The sequence below is a fragment of the Halichoerus grypus genome, chromosome 7, assembly GCF_964656455.1.
Source record: "Halichoerus grypus chromosome 7, mHalGry1.hap1.1, whole genome shotgun sequence".
Classification (NCBI taxonomy): Eukaryota; Metazoa; Chordata; class Mammalia; order Carnivora; family Phocidae; genus Halichoerus; species Halichoerus grypus.
In genome coordinates this window covers 103,373,019-103,387,425 of record NC_135718.1, presented here as the reverse complement: position 1 = coordinate 103,387,425, position 14,407 = coordinate 103,373,019, and the positions used below count along the sequence as shown (strand labels likewise).

The 14,407-nt window shown below is 40.3% G+C and overlaps 1 protein-coding gene across 1 annotated transcript in view; it reads left to right on the top strand.

The window, feature by feature from the left end:
• The first annotated feature begins 7,206 nt into the window (after window positions 1–7,206).
• ANKRD45 (ankyrin repeat domain 45) overlaps window positions 7,207–14,407 on the top strand; it is a 54,707-nt gene continuing 47,506 nt past the window's right edge. The window contains exon 1 of the mRNA XM_036103926.1: window positions 7,207–7,285. The gene's annotated coding sequence lies outside the window, so the exon portion shown is untranslated. The remainder of the gene's footprint in view (window positions 7,286–14,407) is intronic.

Here is a 14,407-nt window from a genome sequence, read left to right as displayed (position 1 = left end):
AGGTTATTAACTGCAGGATTCTTTGAACAGCAAAAGAATGGAAATAACCATAGAGCCTCTCAATAGAGGACTGATTATATAAACAATGGGATATCCACATAATGAGGATTATGCAGCTATAAAAAGAAATAAGGAAGATCTCGGGCGCCTGGGTGGCTCAGTCGGTTAAGCGACTGCCTTCGGCTCAGGTCATGATCCTGGAGTCCCTGGATCGAGTCCCGCATCGGGCTCCCTGCTTGGCAGGGAGTCTGCTTCTCCCTCTGACCCTCCCCCCTCTCATGTGCTTTCTCTCATTCTCTCTCTCCCAAATAAATAAATAAAATCTTTAAAAAAAAAAAAAAAAAAGAAATAAGGAAGATCTCTGAATACTTACATGGCACTTCTTCAGGATATATTGTGAAAAAAACCAAGTGAATGGTGTGTATAGCATGCTAACTTTGATTAAGCAAGGGGAGGAAATATAATGTGTAAGTGTATGTAGGTATATGTGTATTTACCTATATATATATATATATGTAAAATATATATATATTTTAAAGATTTATTTATTTTATTTGAGAGAGAGAGAGAGAGCATGAGCAGCAGAGGGAGAAGCAGACTCCCTGCTGAGCAGGGAGCCCAAAAAGGGGCTCGATCCCAGGACCCTGAGATCATGATCTGAGCTGAAGGCAGATGCTTAACCCACTGAGCCACCCAGGCACCCTGATAAGATGAGACTCAATAAAAATGGTTGGCTAGAGGAAAAGGAGGTAACGGAAAGGTTAGGGATGGAAGTCAGATTTCTCCGAAAGTATTGAATTTTATATTTTAATTTATTAAATGTTCTTCATAACTAAAAATTCATTTAAGCAAAATCTACTTCTATTTAAATAAAATTTTACTTTATTATTTACTTAGACAACATCTATTTTTTATTTCAATAAAATTTAAGGCATTTTATTTAAATGTCTTCAGTAATTTTAAAACAAGATTTAATTGAAAAAAAAAAGCAATGTCTGAATATTGAAAAACAGATGGACGGAGCTGCATGTCAAATTGGTGGCATATAGGGAGTCCTGTAACGTGCCAGCCAGACACCCTTCAGAAATGAGGGACGTAATCCACCAGTCACTGGAAGTGCTGTGGACAGACAGATCTCAGCTGTCAGTCTTTTTTTTTTTTTTTAAATTATGTTACGTTAATCACCATACATTACATCATTAGTTTTTGATGTAGTGTTCCATGATTCATTGTTTGCGTATAACACCCAGTGCTCCATGCAGAACATGCCCTCTTTAATACCCATCACCAGGCTAACCCATCCCCCCAACCCCCTCCCCTCTAGAACCCTCAGTTTATTTTTCAGAGTCCATAGTCTCTCATGGTTCGTCACCCCCTCTGATTTGCCCCCTTCATTCTTCCCCTCCTGCTATCTTCTTCTTCTTCTTTTTTTTTTTTAACATATAAGGTATTATTTGTTTCAGAGGTACATGTCTGTGATTCAACAGTCTTACACAATTCACAGCGCTCACCATAGCACATACCCTCCCCAATGTCTATCACGCGGCCACCCCATCCCTCCCACCCCCCACCACTCCAGCAACCCTCAGTTTGTTTCCTGAGATTAAGAATTCCTCATATCAGTGAGGTCATATGATACATGTCTTTCTCTGATTGACTTATTTCGCTCAGCATAACACCCTCCAGTTCCATCTACGTCGTTGCAAATGGCAAGATCTCATTCCTTTTGATGGCTGCATAATATTCCATTGTATATATATACCACTAGTAAGTAGAATTAAGTCACTAAGTCACCTGGCTGGGGATATGGTAGGCCTGATAATGCAGGAAAAGGATGATGTATACCCCAAGGAGCTCAGGATCCAGGGGAATCCACATGATGACAGAGTAAAAGGGACTATATCCCGGGAGCTCAGGATCTGGGTGAGTGCATGTGGGACTTAATTCTGAGGACACTGGATCTGGGGAGACAGAATACAAAGTTGAACAAGGGAGTTTAATTTTGAAACACTCTCCTGGGATTTAACAACCTGACAAGGATCTTAGGAGATGGTGCAAACATGCTACAGAATGGCTTCATAAGCATGGAAAGTGATGACCCATACTCAATGAAGGAAAGGTGCCAGAATTGCCATGGAAGGCAGTAGAATAAGAGATCAAAAAGTTCAAAGAAGTGAGCATGCTAGAGTGGATATCCTATGTAAGCCTTGAAAACCCACCAGGCAATTATATTCCACAGGAGGGACCAGAGGACAGACCATTTACCAAAGTAATAAGGAAGGTGCTGGTGAGAGGGGTACCCAGAACCATTAATAAATTCAGTATTGGCTCTCCTCTGTAGATCAGATTGATGGTAGGAGATGCTGACACAGAACTGGGCTTCCTGATTATGGTGAAGATGTCAGGATGGCCCCACCTCCCTCATACACACAATAGAGGCTAGATGACATAACTTAATCATCAGAGGCCAGGTAGATACAATTATCATAATGAGCAGCAGAGGCAGAATGGAAGGGATCTGTAAGAGTTATAGTAATGGTTAGTCTCCAGCCAATGCATAGGTTGAGCTGCTGCTGCATGGCCCAAGGTCCCAACATAAATCACATTGTTAGTGTAGACTATTGCAGCATGGCCCACAGGCTCCAGGTAAACAAAGACAGGCAGTTCATTCCAAGGGCTTAGAAGTTACCTTCCAGAAGCTGAGGGAGAAGGGCCAACTTTTTTTTTTTGGACAAGAAAGAGTTCGTTTTCTCCCCAGCACTTTTCATCCACACACACCTCCATGCCTCTGTCATACCAACTTCAGACCGAACTGGGCGTCTGGGCATTGCTGGAGAAAATCTCTCAACTGTGCAGGTTGAGGTGACTTCAAATTCAGTCTTCAACCTCAATCACCTCTTCAATGCAACCAAAGTTTTTACTTGTTTTGCCAAATCTTCATGCTATTCTCACCCCTCCCATGCCTTCCTCCCTCAGTTTAAGCATACTTAGTCCAAGGTCACAAGCTGGGTTTTCTTCAAACATAAATTCCATAGGATGAAAAGTTATCTGCATCCAAGCTTCTGTTACTTTTTTTCATTTCAAAATTAGAAGAGCAAGTGAAGTTCCTCCTATTCGAGGCCATCATTCCATAGATACTTAGCCCTTTACCCTTCAATTTCCCTTAGGATCTTACTTCATTGGTCATCTCTTTTCTTAATCTTGTCTTTCAGCAAGTTCCTTGCTGTCACACTATAGATACACTTAGGCTTCTGTGATCCTCACCTTGCTGCAATATCTCCCTTGATCCTTTTATTCCTTTAACTTCTGAGCAATTTCTTTCCTCAACGTCTTATTGGAACTTCTCAAAAGAATAGCAGACCTTCACTGCTACCACTTCATTTTCAATTATAGTTGTTAAATCAATTACCCTGATGTTATCTCTGACAAATGCCAAACCTATCTTACATTAAAAATAAAGATATTTCCTATAAGGAGAGTTTTCTTTTTTTTGTTTATTTATTTGACAGAGAGAGACACAGGGAGAGAGGGAACACAAGCAGGGGGAGTGGGAGAGAGTTTTCTTAAAAAGCTTTCTATTCTACCTTCTTCAAGCTAGAATATTCTATTCCTAGTGGTCTACTTCCTGATCTCCCTCATTCACTCCTCAGTCCACTGCAATCTTGATTTTGCCTACCACCCTTCACCAAAATTGATCCCATAAAGGTTACCCATAGGTGCCAAATTCCATTGTCATTTTTTCAAGTCTTTTTTGAAACGATTTTCTTGGCTTCTATGTTGCCACACTCACCTAGGCCTGTTCATTCTCTCCCTATCTTCCTCTGCCTATTCCTTAGCGTTGCTCTTCCCATCACTTGCCCTTAGCCCTCTGTTCTTTTATGCATCACCTTGGATGACTCCATCCTCTTTGAAGGTTTTCAATAACATTTATATGCCAATGACTCCCAAATTTATATTTATATTCCAGTCTTGTCTATTGAGCTTTACTTTTTTTAAAGATTTATTTATTTGAGAGAGGGAGAAAAAAAAGAGTACACCTGTGCGCATGCATATGCACAAGCAGGGGCAAAGGGAGAGAAAGCATCTCAAGCAGACTCCCTGCTGAGCACAGAGCCTGATTTTTTTGGGGGTGGGTGGGTGGAGGGGCTGGATCTTACAACCCTGAGATCATGACCTGAGCTGAAATCAAGAGTCAGACATTCAACCAACTGAGCCACCCAGGCACCCCTACTGAGCTTTAGATTCAAATGTATGTTGGCTGGAGGCACACTGATATTTCTGCCTCTGCTTGTCTAAGACTGAACACATCATCCTGATTCTAACCCTGCTTTTCTTCAAAATCCCTCTGAATTAGAAGACCCCTAGTCACTTGGTCCCCCAAGAGAAACCTGGGAGTCACTCTTGGCTTCTCTTTGTGCCTGTTGTCTTCCTCTAAACTATTCTCCACATTGCTGTCTGACCTCTTCCAATCCCCCCCCCCTTTTTTAAAGATTTATTTATTTATTTGACAGAGAGAGACACAGCAAGAGAGGGAACACAAGCAGGGGGAGTGGGAGAGGGAGAAGCAGGCTCCCCGCCAAGCAGGGAGCCCGATGCAGGGCTCGATCCCAGGACCGTGGGACCATGACCTGAGCTGAAGGCAGACGCCTAACGACTGAGCCACCCAGGCACCCCCTCTTCCATTCTCTTTAATTACATCTCTCGCCTCTCTCAACCGCATATCCTTGGCCTGTTTCAATCTACATATGCATTTATTTTGCTATTTATTTTGTGGCTCCATCCCTTTTTACAAATTTCTTTTGAAATGCCTTTTCCCACTTCTTTGCCTGTTGAATTTCTATTTATCCTTTGATTTTAGATTTTCATTCTGCCATCGTCTATCATATTATTTATTATTCTGAGCCTTGGGTCATCTGTTAGGTATGCCTTATAGGGCTATAGTTCAGTCACTGACACAAAGTTGTTGAAATGGAGAGGGTGACAGAGTACTAGAGCATCCTGCTAGAAACCTGCCTCCAGGTTTAACATTGATCCTCTAACTAATAATACTCACACACAGTTGTTCATCCACAAGTGAAACACCTACCTGCAATTTTATCCTTCCCAAATTTCATTTTGGGAAATTTACCTTGAGGGACAGCATGTTTCTGAAATAAAGCCATACTATATTTTCCCTCTTCAATATTATGAGGCATTGACGTTACAAGTAACAGAAATCCAATCCTTTTTTGGATTACTTAGAAAAAAGTAATTTTTTAAAAGATTTTATTTATTTATTTGAGAGAGAGAGAGAGAGAGAGCACGAGCAGGGGGGAGGGGTAGAGAGAGAGGGAGAGGCAGACTCCCCGCCGAGCAGGGAGCCCAATGTAGGACTCGATCCCAGGACCCTGGGATCATGACCTGAGCCGAAGGCAGACACTCAACCAACTGAGCCACTCTGGCGCCCCTAGAAAAAAGTATTTTATTGTAATAATTGAAAAAGGAGCATAAAAAATGGGTTCAGGCATGTCTACCTTCAGGATGGAAAAAATTAATTTCAATCAATTTGTAAACCTCCCCCCTACCATAATTTTCTGGAGCTGACCTAATTTCTAGGGGGGGGCTTGAATACTGCTTAACTCATCTGCTCCTTAAGCCATTTGTACACCAGGACTTCATTGTCGTATCTGGACTTCCATCATTAGTACCCAAAAGTTGTTGCTAAGATTTGTCTCTTGCACATCAATTTGGTCCCTTAGATCTAAAGGCTCTCTTCAATGTTCTCATGCCAAACTTGGGGGACAGAGGATGGGAGTTAGAGAGGATCATGAAAGTCTTTCTGCTGCATCTGGACCACCCCCAGGCCAGAATTCTCCTTCATAAGGCTGTTTCTAACCTGGTCTGCCTAAATGAATCATGCAGTTGTTTCTGACATGGAGTTAAGCAGAGAACAGCGCCCCTTTGCTTTTAGGTTTCTCAGACCTACTTAGAGTCTTCCCATCCTTTCTAGTTAATTCTATTTAACTTTCAGTATTGAAATCCATTTAAGACTTTCCATAAACAGTTGTATTTGGGAATTCTTCACACCCAATGAAGATTAATTAAAAACAGATTCATGCACGATCATACATCAGAAGTCATCTTCCATCCAGATGCTAAAAAAGAAACCCCAACCAGACTATGAAAAACATAGTACATACATAAAACATATTAAAAGTGAAATACCTAAAATGTCTTGCTCCTCCAACAACTTCAGTAGGAAGTGAGTGCTTAGTAGAGCAAATGTGCTATATGCTGTGAGTGAGCTAGCAGATGACTATTTATTGTTCCTGTCTATACATCAAACTCTAATATTTTGACTATTACAACTACTTTGAATAAGAGAAATCTAATAGTTACAGTTTCAAACTTATTCTTTATTCCAGAAGTTCAGATCTATGATAGCGATATTTTGCTTGGGTCTTAGGCCAAATATTTATTTTAAAACTAGGCTATTCAGCCTTCAACTCAGATGTTCTGAGCTCCTCTAAAATATTACCTCCTCCTTAACTATTTCCTTGTGGAAATAGTAAAGAAACGAATGTTTTCCTTCACTAGTTGTCTTCAGGACCAAAACTTCCCCGTCTTCCCTCTGATTAATGTGGACATTTATATAGTTTCTGGGTAAGCGTGGCTCTTCTCTGCTGGCTTCTTTTGATACCCCCGTCCCACCCCTTCCCATCCTCCTTTCTAGAACGTCTTCTGTTTTGGATCTTAAATTCCTCAACCAAGCTAGATGTTAATTTCCAAGGCCCTTCCGCTCCTGACATACTTGGGACTTGTGAGGTCTCAGGAAACGGACTTGGTGACAATGACCATAAACCATAAGAAAAAGACCTCTAACAGCCTAGAAAATTAAGCAAGCTGTCCGTTATATTACAATCTTTTGTAATTTTCAGAAAGCATCCTCGTATTTCTGGAAAAATTCTTTAGTTCAAAGGCCAAAGATAAGACTTAAGACGGACCCGCAACCAGTGTGCACGCCTTATTTTTAAATTTTATTTTTTTTAAACTGTAAAGTAAATATAGACCATATGGTAGAAAATTTACAAAATAAAGACCCCCCCCCCCCCCCCGCCTCCATCCGAATGCAGAGATTTAATTCATGTGGAGGGATTCCTCCTGATTTTTCTCCCGCTCTCTCTCGGCTCGCACCTCGCAACCTTGACCCAGGCGCGCAGCCGGAACCGCAGCGCTCGGGGCGGCGCTAGCGCGCACGGGTGCGCCGTCGCCATGGTAACCGCGGAAGCCAGGGGCCTAGGGAGCGGTGAGTCGAGGTCCCGCGCGGAGGGCCGCGGTGGGTGCTCGGGGTGGGGTCGGGGGAAGGAATGGGCATCTCCCCGCGTGGCCGCTGGGGCTGGAGCCGGAGGGGAGTGGGCGTTCACCCCGGCGTCCTCCGGCTTTGCTTCTGCCCAGAGCTTTGCAGAGCGGCTCCCGCCCCGCGGGCAGCCTCGGAGATCCCCGAGGGTCCCTGAGGGATTCAGGCCGGAAGGCGAACGCCGGGGTCCAGAAGCGACGGGTGTGCGCCCCGCCGGGCCTCCTGGGACGCGCGGTGTGGCCGCCACTCTCTGTTTGCTCTTCTTCAGGCCTTCCTCTGTTTAACCCCCCGGGGCCCAGGGCTGCCCTTTAGGGCCCTCTCCTTGAGCTGGGGACTTAAAATCCTCAAGGGACCACGTTTTTTGAAGAAAGAATTCAATTAGCTTAAAAGTCCCTTCAGATCTATTCGTCATAACTTCGAGCTTGTCTGCCTCCTTGCCCTTTATGTTTCGCATGACCTGGATTGCCGCTTTCTTCTCTCTTTAAGACTCCTACTACTCCATGATGGGTGTCCCCACTTCTGGGAAGCCTTTTCCGAACCTCCCCGCTGCGAGTCTAATTTAGCTGTCCAGTGTCGTTACTCTCAAAGTGCTCTTTGCTTCTCTCCATTGTATCCCTTAGCTCATCGTCATTGCTGATTTACTGGTGGCTCCCCCACTGTGGGGAATAAATGGCCTATGGGGTAGGACCGTGGCCTCTGGGATGTTCTATTATTAGTTCCTTAGCAACCTCAAAAGAGTTCGCACTTCATAGTTAAAAGGAAGAGTTTGTAGACCTGCTTTATTTCCAACACGAATTAAGGAAAGCAGAGCAGGTGCTGTTCTCATTTCACGAATAAGGAGTGTGAGTTCAGAAAAGTCTATTAAATACCAGAATTAGGACTAAAGCATGGGCCTTCTGACTCACAGACTGCTATGCCATTCTGCCTTCATAGTTCCAACCCTGTCTCCCCTCTCCATGCTTACATTCTCTATGAACTTTTGGCTATAGGCACCTAGGTTGAATTTTGATTTATAACTTTTATGGGCAAAGAAAATGTAATTTATTTTTGTTTCTAGTTTCTTTTGGGAGCACTCACTCATTGATTATTAGGAAAAAAAATAATTGAAACGTTCAACTGGTTTTAAAGTTTAGACCAATCTGTAATTGGCTTCTTTGTCTAATGTCTAATTTATCTTATACAAAAATACTTAGGTTCTCAGATAACTTCTCCCCTGATTCTCTCCTTGAGATGGTGTCCTGGTATGTGGATATATGTGGATTCACAAGATTTTTGGGAAAGTGTTCAAGGTCCCGTTGTCATGTTTGGGGTCATGTACCTTGTGAACAGATCTCTCCTGGTTTGATCAGTGCCCTGAACCTTCTTGTGACTTCCTTTCCACCCTGGTGGGGTGGTTTGGCCCACAGGCGTCCCTCCCTACAGAACTTCTTCACCCTGCTACAGCAACCATGTGGGGGCAAGGGCCCCTGCAAGACTCTGCCACTTCTGGATCTCATCCGTGTCCTAGAACAGTGGTCCTCAAATGTTTTGGTCCCAGAACTCCATTATACTCTCAAAAAATTACTGATCCCAAAGAGCTTTCCTTTATGTGGGTTTTATCTAGCCATACAGTAAGCATTAAAAATATACTGAGAATTAAAAACATGTTTATTAATTCTTTTAACAATAACAAAAATAAGCCCATTTTATGTTAAATATAAATTACGTATTTCTCATGGAAGGTAAGTATTTTCTAAAACAAAAATATTAGTGAGGAAGTAGAGTTAAACATTTTCAATATAGGGGCGCCTGGGTGGTTCAGTCGATTAAGTGTCCGACTCTTGATTTCTGCTCAGGTCACGATCTCAGGGTCATGGGATCCAGCCCCGTGTTGGGCTCTGTGCTCAGTGGAAAGTTGCTTGAGATTCTCCCTCTCCCTATGTTCGCTCTCTCTTTCTCTCTCTCTCAAATAAATAAATCTTTTAAAAAATTTCAATATGTAGAATATTGATAACAGGGAGAAAGGAAAAGCTATGTTACTATGATCATCCTATTAGTACTTATAGTCACAGTAAAAATACTTCAAAATATTTTAAAACTTCTATGTTATAAGAAGAAAAAACCATAAAGAATAGAATTCTTTGCTCTATCTCCAAAAGACAGTATGATGAAGGACACAATCAGCCGTAGACCACCAAACATGACAGGAGAGTTTACTTTTTTTTCTCCTGATTAGATGTCTTTTAAAAGGCAGACCTAAAGATAAATGCCCTGGAAGACTTCACTTTGTCCTTTTATTTCAGAAAGGCTGATCTCAGTTAGTCTAGATTTGGACTAGAATAGTCTTGAAGGTTTGACCATAGACCACGGTGGCTTAAGTCCTAGGACTTTGTCCTAGTCCAGTGGTTCTCAAAGTATGGTCTGACGATTCCCCAGGGATCCTTAAGACATTTTTCAGAGAGTTCACCAGTAAAGCTATCTTCATATTAATTCTTACACATCATTTGTCTTTTATTCTCATTCTCTCACATGTTATGGTGGTTTTCTAGAGGCTAAATGACAGGTGATACCACAACATCACATGTCATGGCAATGAAAGCAGAAGCAGGTATTTGAACCCATCTCTTTTCTGTTAAGCCAGACATTAAAGGGAATTGCAAAAATGTAAAATAATGCCACTCTTCTCATCAAATTTTCCTTGTAAAATATATTTTTCATAAGCTATATATATATATTTTAAAGATTTTATTTATTTATATGACAGAGAGAGAGAGCACACAAGCAGGGGGAACAGCAGAGGGAGAGGGAGAAGCAGGCTCCCCGCTGAGCAGGGAGCCCGATGCGGGGCTCGATCCCAGGACCCTGGGACCTTGACCTGAGCTGAAGACAGATGCTTAACCGACTGAGCCACCCAGTGCCCCCCATAAGCTATATTTTGTATGTTAACATGTAACTGTTTTAAGATGAATTAATAAATAAGGATTTCTAAGTTTTAATTTCTAATATGGTAAATGTTTTTTTCTAATATGGTAAATATTGATAGATATAACCCAAATAAAAATTTTGGGAGCTCTCCATTTTTAAGAGTGTAAAGAGCCCCGAGACCAAGGAATTTGAGAAATGCTGCCCTAGTCATGTTAATTCTGGGCTGACATGGAAATTAAGCTCTATTCAAGGGTATATCAACTGTAGCTTTGAGTATTCTGGCCTGAATCATATTTCCAGATTTGATCTAGTTTATTTACAAATCTCTGAAATAACCTGGGACCACACTGATCTCTAGATGCAGAATAATCTGTCTGTAATCAAATGTTTGGTGGTGGTAGAATAGAAAATAATTTACTCACACCTTGTGTAGGACAACTGTGTATTAAAGAAAAAGAATAATAATTACCATCTTTTCTTTTATTTCACAAATGCTTTTGCTGGAGGAATGATGATATGATGATGATAGGTTTTGCTTCCTGAGTGCTCACCATGTGCTTGGCATATGCATCATCTAATTTATTATTTCTTATAACAATCCTATAAACTAGGTCTAGTGTTACTCCTACAAGAGATTAGGTAAATCACCCAGTGTTATGCAGCTAATAAATTGCAGGATTGGATGGTAAACTCAAGTCTTTCTGACTCCAAAACTCCTATTGTTCTTGACTGTGCAGAAAAGCAGTGGGAATTGCAAGGTTGATGTTAAGAATTATTGAATACATACATGTCAAGAATTGTGGTAAGTCTGAAAGTGACACAAGAGAAATGTAAGGCTTGATCCTTGCCCCCATCCAGTTTATAATCTAATTAAGTAGATGTCTTCTATACTTGAAACAAATAGAAAATAATGTAATACCATCCTTGGTAAGGTATGTTATAGACTATATATAATGGCCTTTGAAGATTATAGGAGGGAGAGGCCCATGTGCATTCTAGAGAGGAGTCAAGGGAAGCTTTAGGAAGAAAATAGGTTTATAGGTTGGCCTAAATAGGATTTGGAGAGTAGGAATGGAGGAGGAAAAAAACATTATTCTAGGCCTAGTAATAGGAATATGTATGAGATGTAAATAGGATTTTCTCAGTATCTTCAAGGTCTCATGTCTGGGCCCCCACTAGGCCGGTGAGGAAAGGCATTTTAAGCATATTCTGCCTCTGTTCTCTAAGGTTTGAATATGGATATCTATAGCAGATATGTTCCAGAAGATCACAATGTTATTAATAGGGTGATGAAACCATTTATTGTGTGGTAATGATAGACACCTTTGAGAGTAAGAGGATGCTATTAAAAATTACAGCAGGGGAACAGATGTAACTGGAACTGCCCTGGGTCCATTGAAACATATGTCACCCAAGCTATTAACCATAAACACCTGCTGTCTAACTTCTGTTAAATTCTCTCTTGTCGATTTCCTGGTATAGTTCCAGAGAGGTTATTCAAAACTAGTGTTTTTTCACAGTGTGACTTGTGCCCCAATGGCGGATCATGAAATCAATTTGGTGGGTTGCACCAGCCTTAAAAAATGTAATGGGAATAGGCACGCCTGGCTGGCTCAGTCGGTAGAGCATGTGACTCTTGATCTCAGGGTCCTGAGTTTGAGCCCCACGTTGGGTGTAGAGATTACTTAAAAAATGAAAAATTTAAAAAATACATAATGGGAATAAAAACTTCAGTATATTACATGTAGTAAGGATAAATAGTATTTTGGTTAATGATATACATGCAGGTATACCCCATATATGCAATGTACCCAGGACAAAAGTGTCCAAGTGTCCATTACCACTGCCAATAAGTTATTTGGTTGGTTACCTTATTAGTAGGAGATATATATATGTATATATATATTTACATATATAAAATTGAAATAAGATATACACTAATATATACTATATAATACAATAAAAATAATTTATACTATGTGTAATACAATATATTAAACAATATATATGTATTTGGACAGGACATCCACCTCATGGTCTAAATTAGCTGTGCAAGCTCTAGTCATCATGCTTGCAATCCAGTGAGAAGGAATTACACTTTCCTAGAAGTTGTATACTACATGACTACTTACATCTTAGGTCTACTATTTGGACATATGGCCACATCATGCTGCAAGAGAGACTGGGAAGTAGTTTTATCCCAATATAAATATAGGTTTTTAAAAAATGTGTGGTTAAAAAAAAGAGAATGGGGTTCTGTTCCTAAAGAAGGGGAGATCAGATTTTATGGAAGACAGCTGTGTCTGAGTACTATAACAGGGGCTCGCATGATCATGAGGAGCCTGGAAACGAGCAGGAACCAAGGGAGCTCTGGAGGGTCAGACCACAAGAACCACAGCATGTTCTCATAGCAGGAAGTTTGATCAGTACACCCTTGCTGTCACCTTGATGAATGACCTTCAACTAGCCTCATGTTCCTGTGTCCCTTGTTCAAGTGTCAAGATCCTGGTCATTTATTTTGAAAGCTAAAAAACTTAACTCACAGATACAGAGAACAGATTGGTGGTTGCCAGAGCCACCGTGGAGTTAGGGGTAGGTGAAATGGGTAAAGAGGGTCAAAATGTAAAAACTTCCAATTATAGGATAAATATGTTTTGGGAATGCACTGTACAGCATAATGACTATAGTTAACAATACTGCATTGAATTAAATACAATACTGTATTGTATTTGAAAGTTGCTAAGAGATTAGATCTTAAAAGTTTGCATCACAAGAAAAAAAGTTTTGTAATTATGTGGGGTGATGGAGTTAACTTACCGTGATAATCATTTTATAATATATACATAGATCAAATTATTATGTTGCATACCTTAAACTAATACAATGTTATATGTGAATGAGAAAATAAAATGATTAAAAACAACAGCAGAAAAAGTGTCAAGATCGTAGGATTGAGCACCTGATTGGCAGAGCTAATTTATTTTCTTGCCCCCAACCTTGTGCTGAGATGGAGAGGAGGAGGATTTTGCCTTTGGCTTATATAGTGGGAAGTTAGCTTTATCTTCCACTAGAAATCTCTAAAATGGAGATAGGGATTCTTTAAGAATGTGTGTGTGTGTGTGTGTGTGTGTGTGTGTGTGTGTGTGTGTGTGTGTGTTAGGAGGGTGGAAAGTTAGATGCTAGCACTCAAAAGGATGTTTTTTCCATATTTATTCTGTAAAATGAAGGGAATTAAATGAAACAATTTCAAAGATAAAGTTTGGGCCAAATCTTATGGTGGAGTCATGGCTGATTGGCTAACAACTCCCATTCCCAACCCCATCTACCTTGCTTGCTTCTATTATAAAGGCAGGAAAATTGAGAAACTTGCTTTTTTTTTTTTTCTTCTTTTAAATATAGGGATACAATCTGGCCTTTGTTAGGGCTTGTCAGGAAAGATTTTGTTTTGCTTTCCTTTTAAAAAGGCATAGCTATCCTCTGGAGGATTCCCTCTTTTTCCTGCCACAAATGCAGATGTGATGCCAGGAGTTATGACAGCCCTCTTGTCACTATGAGGCAATAGCCATGATGATGAAAGTCTTACACACTATGATGGAATAGAAAGGTAGAAAGAGCTTGCGTCTATATTTTTGAGCTGCTGAACCATCTCCACCTTTAAATTTCTTGTTATGTGAAAAAATAATCTTTTACTTTTAAAAGTCAATCTTACTATTTTTCTGTTATCTATAACCAAAGAATTCCTAACTTCAACAGCTTACAAGTATACACGTTTAGTAAAGGTAGAGATTAATGTAGGGTTATGTAGATAGAGATGTTATTCTGTCTAACTAGATTGCCCTTCCTTCTGACTTCTGAATGACCAAATCTTGCCAATTCTTTATGGCCCAGCTTAAATGCTATATATATATATATTTTTTTACTCAATATATGAATCCATTTATCCCATTTCCTGTGTCTTCCCCCACGCTCCTGCCACAAACATGATCCTGAATCTTATGTTGAATCTTGCTTTTCTTCTTTTTTAAAAAATAGTGTTACTGAGTCTATTTGCATTCCTAAAATGTCAATTTTAATTGCTTTGAACTTTACAAAAATATATCTTGATATATATAATCTTTTGGATCTACTTTTTCCCATTAATATTATATTGCTAAGATTCATTCATAT